The sequence below is a fragment of the Grammomys surdaster genome, unplaced genomic scaffold (assembly GCF_004785775.1).
Source record: "Grammomys surdaster isolate TR1022 unplaced genomic scaffold, NIH_TR_1.0 99, whole genome shotgun sequence".
Classification (NCBI taxonomy): domain Eukaryota; kingdom Metazoa; phylum Chordata; class Mammalia; order Rodentia; family Muridae; genus Grammomys; species Grammomys surdaster.
The window spans coordinates 17455544-17476920 of record NW_021604578.1 but is presented as its reverse complement, the minus strand read 5'-3'; the positions used below and the strand labels follow the sequence as shown (position 1 = coordinate 17476920).

Genomic DNA, 21377 nt, shown 5'->3' with positions numbered 1-21377 from the left:
CGGGAGGACGAGGTGAAGAAACATAATCATTACATGTCGTGTGGAATCCTGGCCTAGATGCTGGGTTAGGAAAGGATGTCTAGTCAACATAAAGATTTAATAGATATGGACCTGTCCCTGGTTGTTTTAAAGATCTCTTTGCTCTTGATGATCTGTGGATTCACCATAACCTGTTAGTCTTTCTCTCCCTCCTGCCTCTTTTTCTCTTTTTCTCTAATCAGTGGATATCTTCCTCTAGAAACTCTATGCTTTACTGATTCTGCTTCATCACTTCTGTTACCTCTCTATAAATCCACCCTGAGCACACGTTAGACCTATTCTAGCCATCTGTTAGTTTCTCTTGCAGTTCTCATCCTATACATTTCTGTTTTTTTTTTTCTGTATTTTTAAAGCCACTCTTCTTAGTTGGGTTTTTTCTCTAGTTTTATGGTCTAATTTATCAATTGAGCTTATAATATTTTTAAAAACATTTTATATGAAATTTGTATACAATAAAGTTTGATAATATTCTTTCCCCTCACTCAACTCCTTCCAGATTCTCACCGACTCTCCCTTCAACTTCCTGTTCTTTCTCTCTCCATTTAAAAAAATCTAAGAAAAAACAAAAATGAGATTATAATTTCAATTTGAATCTTTTTGTTTCTAGAGTTTCTTTCTTGTTATTCTCCAATCTTAAACAATTTCTGTGAGTTTTCTTTTTTTCCTTTGCCATACTATCAACATTTAAAATCCCCAAATACACAGAACATATTTTATGTTCTGTCCTAGTAATTATATGATCTGAAATTTACGCATTTCCAATTTTATAATGCCTTTCTGGCTCTCTATCATGGCATCTTACTTCTTTATATGTTTGGTAAATTTTGATAATGAGTTAACGTTAGTTGAAGCAAAAACTCCTTTGAGGCTTGGGTTCAAAGTATGTTCCTTTAGAAAGGATTTTATTTAATTTGTATGGCTAATTTGGAGCCATTTTAAAGGAAGTCTTTCAGACACTATACATTTTATACATTTTATGCTGTAAAGACTGTGAACTTGTATTAGGTGAGTTTTAGGGACACACACACATGCATATACACACATATGAATACACACAGACACACACGTGGATGCACACACACACCTTCACAGATGCACAGATACACACATACAGAGACACACATGCACACACACATACACAGACACACACACAGACACACACACACACATAGGCGCGCGCACACACACACACACCACACACACACACACATACACACAAACCTCCTCACTTCATCCAGAATCTAGATTGCACTGCACAGTATCTCTACTGACGTTTTTTGCACAGAGCTGTCTCTTCCCTTCCTCGGAGGACTGTCCTTTTTTGCTTCCTGGCTTTCATAAGTCTTCTTAGATCTGACCTTCAGTCCTGTGTAAACCTAGGACTTGTTAAAAGGCAGGTGTAAGCTTCCAAGAGCTGGCAAATCCCCCCATAGTTCCAATGCTTATTTACAACTCAAATCTGTTTCGTTTGCCTAGTACAGAAACATATGCTGAGCTGAACTGCATAAGAAAGATGTGAGATTTATTCTCTATAACTTTCTGAGTGAAAAGGCGAGGGGTTTAGCTTTGTCTAAGGAAGATTGCTTCCAAATAAATTGAGATGTTTACGAACCAGTGAGCTTCATGTCTACTTGAAGGACTCAATACCAGGCCAGAAAACCACACACTGTGGATGTGGCAGAGGGGACTCAATTATATCTAGAAAGTTCGGTTGCTTCCATATTTTCTTTCATATTTGCTTTAAACTGTTCTGCCTGGAAGAATCAAAACCATGATGTACTCATGTAAAAGTCTCCTTTTCCTGGCCACACTTAAAGTTCAGTATGTTGCCTTGCCAGGTTTGTTCTCTGCTTGCACATGGCTCCTTGACACTTGGCATTGGAGCCTTCAGGGGCCCCTCAGGCTGTGCCAGAGCAGGCGAAGCCATGTCTCTAGACCCTGTCAGGTGGCTGTGGTTTCTTTTGGCTTTGCTGTTGTTGAGCGGGACATAGACTGGGGCACAAAGAGTGAGCAACAGGTGTTACCAGGAGTCTAGACAGAAAAAGGATCCGATGCTCACAGCAACACTTGTTTAAAATAGCTCGCTCCCCACGTACTCTTCTGATGCCATTTGCCTGTCCGGGCTGTGGTTTTAAGATCATTTGGCAACTCTGTTCTTGCAATCAGAGAATGGTTTCTGGGTCTACAAAATCATGAGTGAGCTAAGCCAGTTCACTCAGCCAGGAAAGGATTATGTGCCCCAGCTTTGGTCTCAGGCAGTTCATGCAAATTGATTTCCCAAGTTTCTGTGTTTCTGCATACCTCACTTCCCTCCAGGGCAGGCACAGCTTAATCAGGGCAAGGCTCCGGCAGGTGATGACTTTGGTACTTTTTCAATTGCCCAGAAAGAAACTGGGGGAAAAGTATTCACACTGTCATGCTTGGTGAAGTAAGGCAAGGAATCCAATTGCAAACTTGGACAATCTGTTTCTGTGGGGAGACGAGTGAAAGCTCCCTTTCCTCTCAGGGAGTGGGGACTAGATGCTTTTGTAAAACTTAGTAATGTGCTCTGGGATGGAACCCAGGCTAATCACAAGGTCAAAGCCAGAGGTCAATCCAGGTTCAGGCCAGAGGGACTCTACTGTGCTGGCACAAAATGGTGCTTCAAGTTACACGTAGGATCAGAGACAGATCGTTTCATGTTAATGTAGCACACAAGTAGAAATTATAGGTGACCCTGGAAGCAACCTCCTAGCTTATAATAGGATATTTTTTCCTGAAATAATTTGTTTTGTGTTTTGGTCCTTGTTGTAATAACACTTTATGCTCTTCACCGGGAAAGAAAAAGATATCTAAAAAGGAAAGAGAGAGAAAGGGAGAATGAAAGACAGAGAATGAGAGAACATCAAAGCAAATATAAAAAATACCATGGATCACTTACCAAGGGAAAACTACTCATAGGATCTTGACGAATGTCTTTCTAGAACTCCTTCTGTTCTGACACTGGAGTTGTTCTGGTGGACAAAGCAGGGACTTTGTCCTTATGCAATGGTGTCCCGTTGAGAGTCTGTAGTCAGTATATTTTCATTCACAGATCCATTTATGAAACAAATTTTTTTCTGTCTCCTCTTCCTCCGTGATATGGATGGAGTTTAATTGTCCTACTGCTGGATATTCAGATCTGATGCATCTTTTTGTTATCTAAATGGTTTGATGTACAGTCAGAAAGTAATGTTCCTGTACAATTAGAGACAAAAGCTATAATGGAAAAAAAAAACTCAGGAAATGAAAAGTTTACTAAGGTAGGAAAAATTAATGGGTTCCCTTTGTTTGTGACCTGCAGGCAATTAGTCCCAAAGACACTTGAGACAAGAGGGTATCCATGATGGCCTTGGTGGTCTGGGTGGCTTCGGTTGGAGCAGATGGGCCATGAGTGTTTCAGATGACCCAGGTAGATTCTTGATAGCACTTGACCTTCAGCTCAGTTAGGGACATTTATGGGTTTCAAGAATCTTTAGAGGCTCAGCTGCTCTCATTGTGTTTTAAAAATAATGGAGTGCCACTCTGTAAGGACAAGCTGCTTGAAATTACATTTGAACAACCAATAGAAGTCCCACATAAGCACATATCCAGCCGTTGGGCGCAGCCTGACTTCTGCATTGAGGATAGATGAAGTGTGTTGTACAGAAGGTTTTCTGTATGCTCAGGAAGGGAGACAGCAGAGGGAGCAGACTGCAGGGCCTTCAAGTTGATTGCTTGTGGTTTCCTGACCTTCTAGAATGTTACTATGCTGTGTCCTTTTGTTCATAAGAGGAACTTGTGGACAGGTATCTAGTATGGGAGTCTCAAATCCTGAGATCATATTAAATATCTTCCTCTTTTGTTCCTCTTGCTCCTAACACTGTCAGCCTCCCCAACAAAGCGGTCAATATCTGTTGTATAACCACCATTCTCTCATCTGACCAACTGCAGACACTTTGGTGAGTCTTTTGTTTCTACATCCTTGCAGTCCAGTTTCTATACAACATTGATCCATATCATCTTTAGGATATTTTGGGCAAGTGCCGTGTTGCTGCTGGGTAAAAATCCTCCACTGGCTTCCTGTTGTCCACGAGGTGAAATGTATTCTTTAGAGAGTGACAAGGACCCTTGTCTTTTGACTAGCCATGCCTTCTGCTGTTTCGTAGAACTGCTGGCTATAACCTGGAGTGAAGTGTTTATTCAGGCCTCTGTGTCCTTGAACATGCTCTTCCTTTCTGCTTGGAATGTTTCTTGGGTGTGGGGCACGCCCTTCCTTGTAACCTCATTGTATTGTGTCCATCCATCTCTGCACTGTTGCTGAACATGTTATCTATGTGATTGTCTATTGGAGCATCACCTTTCCAGGACTGTGAGCCACTTGAGCATGAAGGCCGAATCCTATTAAATTTTGTATCTCCAAACTCATTGCAGTGCCTAACATATATTTATTGTTGAATGGGTGTTTACTGAATCATAAATATTGGGAGGATACATACAGTTGGGATTACAAAAATATTTTCTTTGTTTCAGACCTAACCGACATACATTCACAGTTCTTAGTATAGATTTATTATTTTTGGATATCTTTAAATTTTTATGCAAATTTTGTTATATAAGGGATATTTATTAGATATTTTTGTTGTCACACAAATGTAAGATTTGAAGCTGCAAACATATACACATACATGTGCCCACACATTTATACATATCATTTATACATACACACTACTCAATTCTAAATGGTGGTTTGTAATAGTCTGTTTTCTGACTCTGTAATAGGCTCCTAACTTTTATACTCTTTTTGGGGCATCTGTGGATTCTGATATTTTGGATTCAAAAGAGAAAATCAGAAATGTAAAGAGAGAAATATGAAAAACTCAAATCAACTAAAATTACCCTAAAATAAAAATGGGAACCAATGAGGTTGGTTATTCAAGATTATCATGAATTTATAAATTTGAAAACTAGACACTTGTGTTTTCTTTCAAGGATATACATGTTCCTATACTTTCCAAACATAAGCATTGATACTCTTCTTTATTAGTCAGTTACCGGGATTAGATGAGAACTTATATTCTATATAGCAAATGCCAAACAGTAGCCATTCTACATGTTTCCCAGCAACTACAAGCAGACTCCAGGAGAGAGGACTCTTCACAGAAGGGAAGCCCAATGCTGTGAGAGGTGAAAAGGGCAAAAACTACCAATCTCTTCTTCTGGAATTTCATCTCCTTCTCTGTTACCTCCTATTTCCTTCATGAATCCCACATGCAGATTTCCTCTCATGTCATGCTCTAGATAAAATCTGTGGGTTAATATCACTGGTAGAGCTGACAAGTTAGAAATTTCACTTTGTACCTCGGTGGGGGTGTGATTTAGATTTTTCTTTTCTTTTCTTTTTTTTTTTGAGGCTATCAAGTGTACTTTATTGAATCCATGTGGATAGATAGATGAGTGTTACACCTGCGTGTGGGGAGGGCCAAGGGGCAAGAAGGGATGCTGCTGAGGATGGTGAGCTCTCAGGACCAGAAGCCAGAATTCTCTATGAAGTCTAATAACGACCAGAGTTAAAGACAATGACGACGACAGCAACGATAGTGATAACAACCATGAGGATGCTGAGGACCAGGGAGCTGATGTTCAGGCACTTGGCGGTGGAGGCGTAGGCCTGGGCCCCGGTCACGTCGCCCACCATCTTCCGGTCCCTGGACTTCACAGAGTAGGCATAGGCAATGAAGCCCAGGCAGCAGAAGTTCATGAAGAGTGTATTGAACAGGGACCAGACCACATGGTCAGGCACAGAGACCTCTCTGGGCATGTTGATCACAGTAGTTCTGACAGAAGCCGATCCGTGGGGTGCCCCCATCTCAGACACCTCATATTCTTCCTTGATCCTTTCGTAGTTTGGGGGTTGTCCCCCACTGGCAGCGGTAATGAAGGCTTGAGAAGTGTGGTTCATGGTGCTGAGAAGAAGCAGCAGTGAAGGGCAAATCGATTTTTCTTTTAAAATATAAGTTTTTCCTTGTCAGGAGACCTGAGGAAGAGACATTTGTTAAAGGAAAGATTGACAAAAGGGAATGGGGTGAAGAAAGTATCATGGATACTCCATTTGGGGTTGGCCACCCAGCTCCCTTTCATCTTGTTCAGGAATGCCCTTCTGAATGATTTATTTTACACTTTTGGTTTACACAATGTTTTAATGGAAGTCTAATGGACAGTCACTCTTCGGACAGGTGTGTGGTGAGGAGTTATGTTGGAAAGATAAAGACTCATTTGGCTCAAATGGTCATTTTGAAGAAACTCAAGTTAACGAACTGGTAGACCCAGGTCAGGACACAGTGCAGTTGCTGGAGGACAAGGTGATTTCACAGCATGGAGATGGGGAATGGTTGAGAAAGTCACTTCCCATGACTACTTTAAAAACTACAGTAAGACATATGTTTTAACCATTTTTAAACCTAAAGTTCAATGACATTAAGTATATTCACACCAGTTATAGCGCATCACCACCATCTATCTCTGGGATTTCTTTCATCTTCTCAAACCTCATTAACTAAAAACTCCCCACCTCATCCACCATCATACTTAGTCTTTGTAACCACCATTCTTTCTCTATATTTGACCATTCTAGAGAGGTCATGAAAATGGACTTTTACAGTATTGCTCTCTTTATTGGGTCGTCTCACTTAGCATCTTCAAGGATCGTCTATATTGTAGCCTTTACCTGCTTTGAGAAATTGTTCCTGATACCCAAGGGGAAAATAAAAAACCAAATGCTGGCTATTCTCAATTCCTACTGCCTCTCCCCTCTTAGGGGCCACTAAAACCGCAAGTAGAAGGTACTTCCTACTGAACGTCTCTGTAAACATGAGCCTGTTGGAAGTCAGGAATGATTCTGTTTCCATGTAGGAACAAGAACACAGTGTGCCAAGTTTGGTCCCAATTCACATTCTAAGATAGCCTTTCCCTACTTCCAATGGCTCCTGTCCCATCAAATGATGTGGCTCTCGTTATGGGTTGGTCATGCTGACAGCTGTGTAAGTGTTGGCATGGCTGGCCAGTGACTTCTCATCTTCTGGATGCTTGCCTTACATACTTCTTGGAAGCCTTGTCATATCTGATAGGGTAGGGCCTGGTTTCTAGAGGAAAGGTTCTTTGGCATTTGGATGAAATCTGGCCTGTGCTGTCCTATTCCCAGAAATATCGGAGCAAGTAGCAGTTGTAATTAACACTTGGCAAATCATTCCCAGTGGAGGGTTTGCTTCTGACAGCCTAATGTTCTAAATGGGTGCAACACATGGTGTTGGCTGGGTGCTAGCTATGCTTACCAACAGAGAGTTCACTTGACTTATTCTGGCCTTAGCTAGGTTAGTCAAGGACAGAAGCCCTGAAATAAATAGTGCCCTAAATATTGTCCCATATAGCTCTGATCACATTTCTTCTTTTCCTTCTCCTTTTTCCTCTTCCTTCTCCTCCTGCTTTTCCTCCTCATTTAGATGATTTACCCAAAAAGTTTCTTCTATAAATCTTAGCTTCTGAGTAAGACAACATTTAAAAAAAAATCTAAAACTGTCGCACAATATAAGTATACAAATAATAAAGAGCAGATGGATGGCATCTATAAAGCCATGTGACAGCTAGATTAAAAAATGCAATATTCTGAGATTCTGAGACCCATCTCATGGTGCTTGAGACAGTATTTTAAATTCTGATATCTTATATTAGCATTGGCTGCCTTGGAACTTGATGTAAATAGAATTACCAGCACTTTGAGTTTGGCCCCTTGAACTTAGCTTCCTCTATATGTGATTTGTCCATGTAATTGTGTGTTGTAATTCATTATTGTGGCTGTAGAACATTCTATACTATATGATCATTGATAAATAGATCCTATCAGTTTCATGCTGAGCCATCAGGACAGGAAGAAAAATTAGTAATGCCTACTCTGCCATTATTTTTTAGAACTGATAAATGTCCTATTCATAGATTGTTAGTATTAATTTTATTTTAAAAATTTTTATTAAAGTATTACTTATCTTGACTAAATGTTCTATTCCCTGCTTCAGCTTTTTCTTTGAGTCTTTAAGTACTAACCATAGCTAGAGATAAGAGCTACATACAGATTTTTTTATAATTTCTTTTTTTATAGTTTCTTTTATAGTTTCTGATTTTTTTTTTTTTTTTTTAGTTTTTCAAGACAGGGTTTCTCTGTGTAGCCCTGGCTGTCCTGGAACTCACTCTGTAGACCAGGCTGGCCTTGAACTCAGAAATCCACCTGCCTCTGCCTCCTAAGTGCTGGGTTTAAAGGCATGTGCCACCACTGCCCGGCCCATGTCCTGATTTATTTATTTATTTATTTATTTATTTATTTGGTCAACTTGTCAGAAGCAAGAGTCATTTTGGAAGAAGGAACTTAGAGAATGAACTCACCAGACTGGCCTGTGGGCAAGCTTGTCAGACATTTTCCAGATTAATGATTGATGGGAGGGGGCCCAGCCTATTGTGGGTGGTGCCATCCCTGGGCTGCAATATAACCCTGAACTAAGAGCATTTATGAACTGTGTTGCTATAAGCATTTGTGGGCATGTCCTATGGTGACCAAAAATATGCATGCACTTTTGTGAAGTATTTACTGACAGGTGATTTGTCTACTAGGAATTTCTTGATGAAAGAACTGGGTGCAAGAGGAAGAAGGTATTTATTTTCTTTTCTATATAGCATTTTTTTTCTCTCTAAAGTGTTTTGAGAGTGCACCTGACTTTAACTTATGAAGCTGAGTGTGAATTTTTGTAAACAAGAGAAGCCTGAGGAAATCAAAGCACTGGATTCATAGACATCATCACGGGGAAGTTTGGGTTTCAGTGATGTGGACGGTACAGCCATTACTAGAGAGAGCCTTTCAGAGTCCAGGAAATAGATTTGGCCATTATATTTGTATACTTACATGTTTGAAATATGTCTGTACACTGAGATGGATATAATTTATATTATTACACTCAGATTCTCTAAAATGCCTTTCCAATTTTATCTGCTAGAGACAAAGGAAAAGATGTTAATGTTTCTTATAATGATGACTTTGTAGGTTCTCCTTTAATTAACCAAATGTTTTTATTTCAGTAGCATATGATTATGGAGTAACATCACATGTAATACTATGATTTCATTCTATGAGATTAACAGGAAAAAAAAATCCATGATTTTTCTCATTACTTTTATTTATGATTACATCAGATGTGCTAACCAGTGCAATAAGGCAAGAAATGAAATCATTCAGTTTATAAGAGAAGACATAAAAGTGCTTCTGTTTGAAGATTATGTGATTTCTTCAGAAAATTCCCAAGAATCACCTAAAACGATTTCAGAACTCTTAGTGTTCTCAGTAATTCATGGGCCAGTGACTGAGAGTCAATTGTGTTCTATAGGTTAAAAGTGAAATTTGGAATTTGGGAGTTAAAAGATGCTTTTGAATAGCACCAAAATATTTATATATAAAATTGACAAAATGTAGGCAGGATCTACATATGTTGAAAAAGGAAAAGAAAAATAACGAAAAGAAAAAAACCCCTAAGACCTAGTAAGCAGGGAGATCTGCCATGTTCGTGACCTAGAACTGCTAGATCCATTTAACACAATCCTCATTGAAACTCTTGTCAAATTTTCTAATCGATGTTGTAAACTGGTTCTAAAAGTTGTATGGGACAATGACCAGCATGGCATGAAAGCCCTATGGGTGCAGTAGTATTACATGTACCTTGGCAGTAACCAGTAGCTCTCTAATTGAACTTAAGATCTACTCAACAAGGAGGAAGTCATGCCTTGTACTGGAAACTTAGTCAACTATCCAGGACTAGTGACATCATAGATCTTGTAGGAGAACCTTAGATTGCCATTTTACTAAGCCAGCATAATTTCTAACTCCATTATAAATATTTAACCTTCTTACTACCTATAGATAAGTATAGTACTCATCCCGCACCAAAGAAACTTTTCTCGTCAATACATGGAGAACATTAAGAAACCTATAAGTAATTAAAATTCAGAGTAGTGAAGACCATTCATAACGGATACATCTACAATACAGCTCCTTTACCTAAGGCTTAGGAATCACCCTGTAACAATGGGGTGGAAAAATTGTAAGAGTCGGAGGAAAAGGCTTTGCTTTGAGATTAGGCTTTCTAGTGATGTCGGAGAAGCAACACCTAGGAAATCTCACCAACATGGCTACCTAAACAAAACCTGAGCAAGGAGGACACCAATAGTCATGCAATGTGGAAGGGAAAGATCTCAGCAGGCTTCAACCCTGGACAAAGAATTAAAGGTAATTAAAGAATATTGAGAGCAGGGAAGGGCACACCAACTGATTATTCAATATCAAATGGTCAACACTTAGCAGACAAATACAACTAATAGTATATGGACAAATCAGGTTGCATTTTTATATTTAGAAATGCATATGTATTTATATATACACACATGCATATATAGCAGCAATTAAAGTAAAAGAGGCCCCAAATTTGAGAGAATGCAAGTCAGGATACATGGGAAGGGTTGAAGGGAGAAAAGGGAGAGGGAGAAATGGTGTAATTATATAAAAATTACATATATAAATTAAATATATATGTATATAAAAATTCTGAAAAAGAAAAGTAGAGTTAGAGAAGATTTACAAGATTTACAAGAAGATTCTGAAGATTTACATGCTTCATGTCAAGACATGAGGTTATAGCCATGAAAACAATATGGACTTAGTAAAACAATGGATGTCTAAGGCAACAGAACAGGATTGGGAGCTCAGAAATAGATCCGCACAAATGTAGTCAATTTTTTTTTGAGACATAGGTTTAATCATTAAAGAACAAATAGTTTTTTCAGTAAGCAGTCAAAGAACAATTGAATGCCCAAATGCAGAACAAAGCAAAAGAAAATATACCAACTTGGTACACATTGCTCAACTTATACGAGAATATGCAACTTATTCTAGAAACTTGTGGAAGAAAATATGGAATTTTCCAAAGACATTATGGGTATGGCATTAAAGAATAAAATTGACACCTGTTAATATATGCTGATATTAATAAATTAATATATACAGGATAAAATAACTCCTCTATAAAAAATAATTATAATAATAAAATGTAGGCAGGTAAAGGAAATTGAATAACCACTATTAAAAAACAGAAATAATAATAACTGATGGCAATATTTGCATATGAATGGTCAAGTTGGGGCACAAGCTTTAAAAGCACAGGTTGTCCATACCATGTGGATGATGTCCATGCAAGTACTTAGGGATTGTAGTGTCTTTAACATATGTCCTCCACCCAGAATGTATAGTTTAACTTCTCTGTTCTTAGATATGGGATGGATTTTTTTTTTCTTAACATATCAGGCATGGAAAAAGATGAGTGTTGATTTTACAGTAGAACAAGTTTCAGACACCAGCTTACCCTAGTAAACATCATCAGACATGGTGATGCCATGCACTTCCTCCTCCAGTGTGGCGACAGGCACTTTACGTCTACTGTATTCCTCCTTCCAATCTGCAACATCAAATCAACCACAGGGAAACATGAATTAAGGGCATTCAAAACTCTCAAGGTTGTGATATGGGACGAGGTTGTGAAGGAGCTATCACAGATTGGATAAGAATAAGAAGACAGAAAAAGCAACATGTTGGGACCCTGGACTGGATCCTGGAACAGGGAAGGACCGTTAGTGGCAAAATTATTAACATCTTTATAGGGCTCTTAATTTAGTTAATGGTTCTGCCCTAATATTAGTTCTTAGTCTTGATAACTGTACATGGGTTATGTAAGATGTTACACTTAGAGGAAGCTAGGTAAAAGCCTATAGGAAATTTCTATTTTATGTCTGCAACCTTCTATTTATCTAAATTTGTTGTAATATAAAAAATAATTAAAACCCCAAATAGTTGCTTTCTTCTCTAAACTCCAGAATTATAATAGCATGTACCCCCACTGATTCTATTATTAAAAATAGACCCAAAACAGTTCCCTCCAGTCTTTCAGTTCCTCCTGGGTTCTCTAACATTTACCGACAGTGTGACTGCCTCACCTGCTGATAATGTCTGCAGTTCCTCACGTGACTAGACATGCCTCCCTTCTGTCCTCCTAATCTTGAAGGAAGGAAGTTCTTTCCTAAATCCATAGCTTTAGATTGATCATAAAAAAATAGACAAAAGAAACAACTATATCAACCCCTTCATGGGCCAGGGAAAATCATGGAAGATGGAGGGGAAAGAGTGTAAGAACCAAAGACTGGGGAGGGATTCTATGAGAAGCTGTAATTCTAATTAATTCCTAATATGACATGGCCATTGTAATCATGAACAAACAGAAGCAAGACTTGTGTGTATATGTGTGTGTGTGTGTGTAGGTGCTCACAGAAGCCCGTCATATCTCATGAGGATAGAGTTGGTGGTGGTTGTGAGGTGCTTGACATGGGTGATAGCAACCAAACTCTGGTCCATTGCAAGAGCACAGTGCTCGTAACTGCTGAGCCACCTGTCCAGGTCCCCATCTTATCATTGTCTTTGAGACAAGGTCTCTCAGTGAACATGAAACTTACTTGTGTGACTAGGCTGGCTGGCCAGCAAGCTCCATGGCTCATCCATCTTTGCTTCTGCAGAGATTATGGGTATTCACTCCATACCTGGCTTTTGACAGGGTACTGGGGATTCAAAATCAGGGCCTTATCCATGTATAGCAAGAACTTTACTGACTGAGCCTCTCCCTGCCCCCTAGTATGTTTTAAATATAATCCCTATAATTAAAAGAAATCTTGGAGTCTCGATAAAAATACAATGCTATTTTTAAGCCTCCTAAAGAAAGAAAATGAATAGATAAAGCAGACTGAGAAAAAGTATTTATAGTAGATATATGGTATAGAATATAGTAGAATATCCCAGTCAGCACTAAGTAATGTATAATCTAGAGATTTTTGGGTAAAATGACAACTTAGATACTACCTCTGTGTGACTTGGTGAGGGAGAGAATCTGAAGAAAGATAAGAAAAAAGAAAAAGAGATAAACCAGATATTATTCCAAAGTCAGGAAGTGATTTGAACATCTACAAAACGAGTGACAGGAGACCAGGAAACTAACTGCTCAGGGGAAGGTGTGGGTGCGTGTGTGAGAGAGAAACAAGCCCAACACAGAGCTAGCCACACGGCTTTCCTGTGAGGTGAGGGAAAGGAGAAAGTGCTTCAGAAAGATGAGCCAGCTGAGAAGTAGGCTGAGTAGAAGTCAGGACATACTCATAGACCTCATAAGCCTCACATCCAGCTGTGGGTTTTGTTGAGACAGTGATCCCTCTGGTAGATGGTGACTCAGCAGTAGAGGGAATCCTGTTGTACCCTATGCACATAGAGAGCAGTGGCTAGGTGCCATCTTTATGCTTTAAAGATTTATTTCTATTTTTTATTTTATTTTTGTGATTGTACATGAGTGTGTATGTGTGTGTTTGTGTGTTCATGTTTGTGTGTGTATGCCTTGTGTGTAAAGTTGCCCATAGAGGCCCAGGAGAGGGCATTAGATTCCTCAGAACTGGAGTTATGGGTTATTATGAGCTACTTGTCCTGGGTACTAGGAATGTAACTTGGGTCCTCTAATAGTAACAAGTGCTCTTAACCACTGAACCATATCTCTGGGTCTCCAAATATCATCTTGAAAGATAATCTGTTTTCCAGAAATGACCTACTATGGCCTTGTTATAGGGAGTGTGTCACTGGGGTTGGGCTTTGAGCTTTCAAAAGCCCATTTCAAGCTCAGAGTTACTTCCTTCATGTAGTCTGAATCTGGATCTAGAACTCTCAACTAGTTCTCCCAGTACTGGATCTGCTTGCATTCTTCCATGCTTCCTACCATGATGATAATGGACTAAACCTCTGAAACTGTAAACCAATCCCAGTTAAATGTTTTCCTTTATAAGAAAAAGAAATCTTCTGCAAGGCTTATTATTCATTTTATTTAGACATAAAATATTTATATAAATATAAATTTATAAGTATTCATTTTCTATCTTGACTCATGATTACATACAATTACACTTAATTCTGCTACTTTTGTAGGTGTAGATTTTGTTCTTGAAATAGATTTGGCTCCTCTGAATTTCCCACAATTGGTTTCATTACCATTCCTCCTATCTTAACCTCTTACATCATAGAACAAGAAAATGTTCCACTCTTGTTTTATGTTTCTTATGGTATTCCTATGCCAGCAGTTTCCCCTCAGAGTTCTGAGCCTTACACTGGAGAACCGTGTTACAATAACAGTGGCTTCCACCTTAGTTTGTTTTCCTGATGTTGTGATAAAATAAACTGACAAAAGAAAAAAGGAAAAAAGAAAGAAATGACCTACATAGGCAGCCTGAGAACAGGGAATAATCACAGGCCATAGAGCCTCAGTTTGGCCTGCAAGAGCTCCTTGGTGAGGGAAGGTCCAAGGAGGTACCTGCGGAGAAGAGAAGGGTTAGATGCTGACAGAATGGATCCAGGAGGCTTCATCTAAGCAGTGAGGTGCACTATAAGGAAAAGGAGCCTTGTTCTTCACGGTAGAAGAATAAGGTTCATAGGAGAAGATCACAACAGAATCAATAACCCTGGGATTTGATATGTCTGAGGACAATGGGTGGATCAACCTGTTGTACCATTTATCTGCCATTTTCTACTTGGAGTCCCATGATGTACGTGATACCCATAGCTATATTTCATACACAGCAAGGTGATTAATACTGAGAGTCTTGAGAGTACAAAGACAGGCCATCTGCTTAGATCTCAGAGCTAGGCGTTTTCCCACAGCCACAACACGGTTGAAAAGAACCTCTGGCTTCTTAACCAAATCCAGAGTATTTAGATCTGGTGTATCTCAGGAGGGCAAGAGAACACTGTAAAGCTATGTATGGCCAACAGAGGCCTCTGGTATGCAAAGGAACATTTCTAAAACAAAGACAGCTCTGACAGACTTCAAACACTTGTCCAAGACTCAGCAACAGCATAAATCACAGGAATGTTATGACCCACACGTTCAGTTGACATCTACCATGACCTCAGTGAGCATAACTGGCAGTCTTTAAAATTTTAGGACCTAGAAAACTGTTCTAACACTTTATCCTGTCTGTCTTTCCACCTTTGTGGGTCTGCCTGTGAGTCCTGTTTCCCTACCACTTGCTACATCTTAATATATACTGTTACATTGTTATTAAAATAAAATTTTATGTTTTATTTTCCTTCCTATGTTCCTCAAATTTTGTCTACACACTGTTTTCATTATTGGTAAACCTTTTTGCTTGACTTAGTTGCTGCCAATGTTCCTTCTCCAACTCCTCCTCCTTTTCCTCCTTTTTCTACTTCTTGTATTTTATTTATCTCTCTAATATTTAGGAATATTTTGATTGTGCCATATTTAAAATAATCATCCTTCTTAAATTTACCTAAACTTGTATTTGAGCATTTGTATTATTGGCAAGTCTTTATTCTTCTCCGCATTCTAACCTCTTGCTTTTTTCCTCTCCTCCCCAATTCATGACACCCTTTTACATTCTTCTTCTAGTTACCCTTTCTACCCCTCTCTCTGCCTCCTCCCTCTATCGGCTTGTTTACTATTTCTACACTTATTCTAAGTTATTGTAAGCTTTCTAGCAAACTTGTTGTAGTGTCTTTTGCTATTTTATATTTTAGTGGTCACTGGGGATGTATCAATGAGCTTCTGTCAATTTTAAATATACTTTCATGTCTTGGATGACACTGGGCATAAGAAATGAAAAGGAACTGAAATAGGTGAGCTATAGCCAAAGTAGTCATGCTACATATAGCATGAAGTTATCAAGGACCATATTGGCAGTAATACAGAGGGCATTAGAATATAGGTTTTCTGACTTGCAAAACAGTGCTATTCATTTATTTATTTACATATCACTTTCTAGAGATTTGGGAAACAATAGTATTGAAAATCAAAGAGGCCAGGTGACCATTTCATTAGCCAATAAATGTTTGTTGTGCACTAGTCACAGGTACTGGGAAAACAAAGGCAGGTCAGACTTCAAGAAACTTTTTGTTTAAAGAGAGATCTAGACAAGCAAATGGTGCTGATGGGGCTGTGGAGGACAATGGGACCCATGAGTTCACAGCAATGAAAGAAATCTTTTGATCTGGGTTCCCCCATGAAGATTTTGAAAAAAAAAAGTTTATTTAAGGATCAGATTCCGGGAAGCACTGTGAGGGAGTAGAAAGGAGAGAGAGAAAGAGAAAGAGAAAGAGAAAGAGAGAGAGAGAGAGAGAGAGAGAGAGAGAGAGAGAGAGAGAGAAGAGAGACTATAGCAAGTGAGTTCATGAGTCGGTTTTTGCTATGGCAAATAATACTCAGTCCTCTGGAGGCCCCCTAAGGTCCTGTGTACTACAGAACTCAGACTGTCCAGTGGAGGGGCAGGCAAGCTGGATGTGGACACTCTACAGCAATGTCTGGCTCTCACTGCTTGACAGTTATTCTTGGGATGTTGACTTGCTAATAACTCAGCCAAAAACCATCTCCTGACTTGAACCTGCCTTTAGTTTGTGAGATATAGGCAGTTGCTGGTATGCACGAGTGACAGCCCATAAAGAACCAGGGGGATATGAGGTTGGGAATATTGACAAGGTCTACCAGTAGGCTGAAGTCTGAGAACTAATTAACTGGATACAAGTGGCTGCAAAAGAGTGACAATTTTCAGACAGAAAGGGTGAAATGTACAAAGGTTCAGAGGTAAATGGTAATTCAGTGACTTGCAGTGACTTATGAGGAAGGTCTTGGGAGTGAAGGGCATGTGTTGGGGGAGAGGGCAAAGAGAAGACTGGCAAGAAATATACATACATACATACATACATACATACATACATACATGGGAACATACATACACAAATGCAAAGGTCTTACGTTCTTTGGTAGTGTAGTTGGGTTGACATTACCATTACCATCTTGAACTATGGCCACTGTGATGATGTGCAGGAGACCCTCACAGAGGAGGCATGTTAACATCCTCTCATGGATAGGGAGGAGATGCTCAGAAGAAAATACACAGTGGTATTTGTGAGAGAAAGAGGAAAATACCTGTAAAAATGTGAACTCTACCAGGCTGTCATGGAAATCCTATGTTGCTTTTCCATTTGGCTGTGAATGGAGCTCTTGTTCCTTAAGTTTCAGAAAATGCATGCTAAAGGTGGGTAGGAAGCTGCACGTGTGTGTGCCCGAAGCCAGCATCTGCTGATAAAAGCTCTCCTTTAGGTTGTGGTGTTACACCTGCTGCTGTGGTTGGCATGGCCATTTATTTTCCGAGAACCTTTAGGAGGGACTGATTTTTTTTTTTCTTATTTCTCCACTGGTCCAGCCTTGTGCTATAATATTTGTGTTGGCCACTGTCCTTTCCTTTACTGGTTGGTAAGAGCTGTGTTACTATAGTAATTTGACCCCCTCTGTTAGAGAAATAAAAAATAAGCAGAAATGTCAGGACTAAAATAGAGTTTCATAAGGATGTGACTTTCTTTTGATGACATAAAAAAAGCAAGTCCACTTGTGAAAGAGTAGCCTCTTTTAAAACCTAGTTGTACACTGGCTGCTCTGACTATGGTGGTACAGTGATGGATCCCCTTTGTGGGAATATAAGCACCAAGAATACTAGTTTTGTGCTTCTCTTTGGTAAGTAAATTTCATTTACCAACATTACTGCAGATTGTGAATTATTAATAGCCTCTTAATTAATGCCACCAGGGCATTTTGCTGGTGGAATCCAGTCTTGCCCTCTGCAAATTAATTTTGATTCTTGAAATATAGAAAAAACTTTGCATCCTGACTAGTTCTTATTTGTACCCCTTCATGAATCTTCAACTCCAAATTCGAAGGAGTGTATTCAATTTTAGGGAGAATTTCTTTGTTGAAAATCTCATTTTTGGCCGGGCAGTGATGGTGCACGCCTTTAATCCCAGCACTTGGGAGGCAGAGGCAGGTGGATTTCTGAGTTCGAGGCCAGCCTGGTCTACAAAGTGAGTTCCAGGACAGCCAGGAGAAACCCTGTCTCGAAAAAACAAACAAACAAACAAAAAATAAAATCTCATTTTTATTTACTTCTAATCTCTTCACTTTTCATCTTAAAATTATGCAGAATAAATCTACGGTTTATTCTGGATGACAAGCTTTCAGATATTTAAATCCAAATACTTAAATATACCTACAGTGGTAACTTCCTGAATTTCTCCTTTCCTGTCTGTCTAAAGTTTCCTTCTGTTCTCCTGGACAGGATTTTATGTGTGTTATACAGGTTAGTCACTGTTTTGGAGTTAAACCAAATTTGGGCCTTTTTAGTTTAGAATTTATTCTTTAACACAAAATCTAATAAATAGAAATGACTTACAGTTATGAAGAAGACATGGAAGCTAAATATTTAGAGAATCACATTTTTATAAAAAAAAAATCTATAGGCCAGACATTTTTTGACAAACATTTCATACTTTTGCCCTGCATTCTATTAGTTATCTAATAAAATTGAATGCTATTTTCATTTGATTTACTATTTTCCATATTCTACAATAGTGTGAGACACTCAATTTATTCCAGGTAAATGTACCTCCCCTTTTCTAGTCTTGGTTCTTCATGCAAATCTTAGTAATTGATCTCAAGATTTTTCATGTCCACACTTGAACTATTTCCTTCCTTACAGAATGCATTAAAAGAAAAGTTAGTCAAAGTTGAAAGAGGGAAAACTCTACAAATTAGTTTCTGGGGCACTGTTAGTGGCATTAGTATTACTCTATTTAAGTTTAGTCAATATACAACTTAATGGAAATTAATTTTATATTGTAGCTACAGATAATTACTAAATTTTAGTCACTCTTAGTAGTGAGAAATAAACTTATAATTTGTGTGGATTGTCATTCTGCTATTAGGCTACTTGAGTGTTTGTTGGGCAGAAGGGTTTGGGGAGGGCGCTGATGATCCCTTTCCTTCTAGTTTTAAATGTTCATAATAGACTCCTCTACAACAAAAAACAGCTTAGCAATAGAAAATCCAACAGACTTATTTGGTATTAGTTTTCTAGTGCTTTTGGAGTTAGAGGAGAATAGACAAACTCAGGGTGAACTATGCATTTTTCTGTACAGGTTTGGTGACGCATGCATAGTCCTGTAGACATCTGATTGAATGGAGACCCTTACAAAAAAACTACACTGATTAAAATGCAGAGAGCAAATGGTTGTGAAGTGGCAAGCCCCGACTGATATATCTACAACATGACTGCTGTACCAAGGCTCAGGAATATCTCAGAAGAGGAGGTAGGAAGATTGTAAGAGCCAGAGGAACAGGAACCATCTGTGAGACTGCATCTCCTAGAAATGTTAGGAAAGCTACACCCATGTGATATCACCCACATTGCTGCCTAAACAAGACTTTAACAAGGGTGCCAACATGGGCCTCAACCATTGACAAAAGACTCCAGACAGACTGTAGCATTCCCTCCTCCTAGGGGTAGGGATGACACCCTTCTACTATGGCAGGTGGGTCTTATGACCTGCTGCGGACAAGATAGGTCAAATAATTTTGTTATGGTCATACTTAAGGCAGAAAAATATGAAAAAAACTGGAATAATATGTTTAGGCTTCACGCCTGGATTTTGGAGAAAAGAGATTGTAGTTTCTATGATTTGCTGAGACGAGAAACCCTCACATCTATAGTCTGCCTTAAGGGAATAAAGTCAAGCAGGAAACATCACTGCTAGGTCAAATCTGAGGCTATTCCTTAGGCCTTCACTTTGGAGTATTGTTTTCTAAACTCCAACATCTTGAATTATTTCATTTATTTTCATGTGTGTAGGTGTTTTGCCTAAATGTATATCTGTATACCATGCATGTGCCTGGTACCCTCAGAGGGCAGAAGAGAGCATTGGATCCCTTTGTACTGGAGTTATAGATGGTTGTGAGCTAGTATGTGGGTACAGGAAATTGAATCTGGGTCTTCTAGAAGAACATCCAGAGCTCTTAACTGCTCAGCCACCTCTCCAGCTGCTAATCTCCATCATTGTAACTGCATTGGAATGAGAAATGCCAGTGTGTGATATGCTTTTTTCATGTCAAAGGGATGAAAAAAGATACTGCTAACTCACAAACCATCATTCTCCAAGATGCTGCTTAAATGTAAATGTGCCCCATCCCCTCACACACTATTGACAAAAGCAAGTCACATGACTAATCATCTCATCAATAAGATAAGGCTTCATGCCCCTGAAGAAATGCTCTAGAACAGAGGTTCCCAATCTGTGGGTCATGATCCCTTTGGTGATCACAAATTTCAAAATTACAGTTATGAAGTAACAATGTGTAGAGAAAATATCTTGTTCAATATGGATGTGGCACCTGTCAATAATAAATTTGATGGCCTATGACTTAGGCAGGAAATAGGAAGTGGAACAACCACTAGGCAGAAAGGATTCTAGGATAGTCCAAGGCATGAGAGATTTGCCTAAGAAGATGGGGAAGATGTGACAACACAGACACATGGTACCTGAGTACAAGTAACCCAGTTGTGTGGCAGAATGTTGATTAGAATAAATGGCTAATTTTTAAGTTATGATCTAGTCAGAGTAGAACCTAGCTATATAGCCAAGGTATTTATAAGTATATTTTGAGTCTGAGTGTTGTTTCTGGGAGCATGGGGCTGGGAGAAAGAACTAGAACTAAATTCTACAGCAATGAAATAATTTTATGATTGGGGGTCACCACAACACGAGGAGCTATATTAGAGGGTGAAAGCATTAGGAAGGTTGAGAACCGCTGCTCCAGAAGTATTGACAGCAAATGACAGGGCATAATGAGAAACAGCCGATCAATCATTTTTCGGTTTCCAAATGTTTTCCCATCTTTCTGTGATAATCCTCAGTACAACCAAGAGACAAGGGTTGCTCTCTGTTTATCAAACAGTGTTCTAAGTGATGACTTGTCTTGGTATTGTTAGTGAGTGGCAAGTGAAATCTCAATTTCAAATCTTTTGAAGCCTAGATGTTCTTGCTAACAATGATGGTGGTGATGACAATGACAAAGATCACAAATGCTGAGTGTACAACTTTACACGGCAACAAAAGTCTATTTCTCAACCACATCCTATTCCAGCATGGGCTGGGAAACTCTCCAAGGCACTGCTTTCTCCTAATGGACATCAAGGCTGGTTCCATCTTATAGCTAGAACATTCAGCCTCTGGTACCTGCCATTGCAGAGTCAGTCAATCTCTCTCTCTCTCTCTCTCTCTCTCTCTCTCTCTCTCTCTCTCTCTCCCATGCAGTGAATGTTTTTAAGCAATAAGA

General features: G+C 39.0%; 1 long non-coding RNA gene and 1 pseudogene across 1 annotated transcript in view; one reads left to right on the top strand and one right to left on the bottom strand.

Annotated features, from left to right (window-relative positions):
* The window catches only part of LOC114635738, a 156870-nt gene that overhangs the window by 114204 nt on the left and 21289 nt on the right, over positions 1-21377 (top strand). The window lies entirely within an intron of this gene.
* LOC114635714 lies at positions 5447-6025 on the bottom strand (annotated as a pseudogene).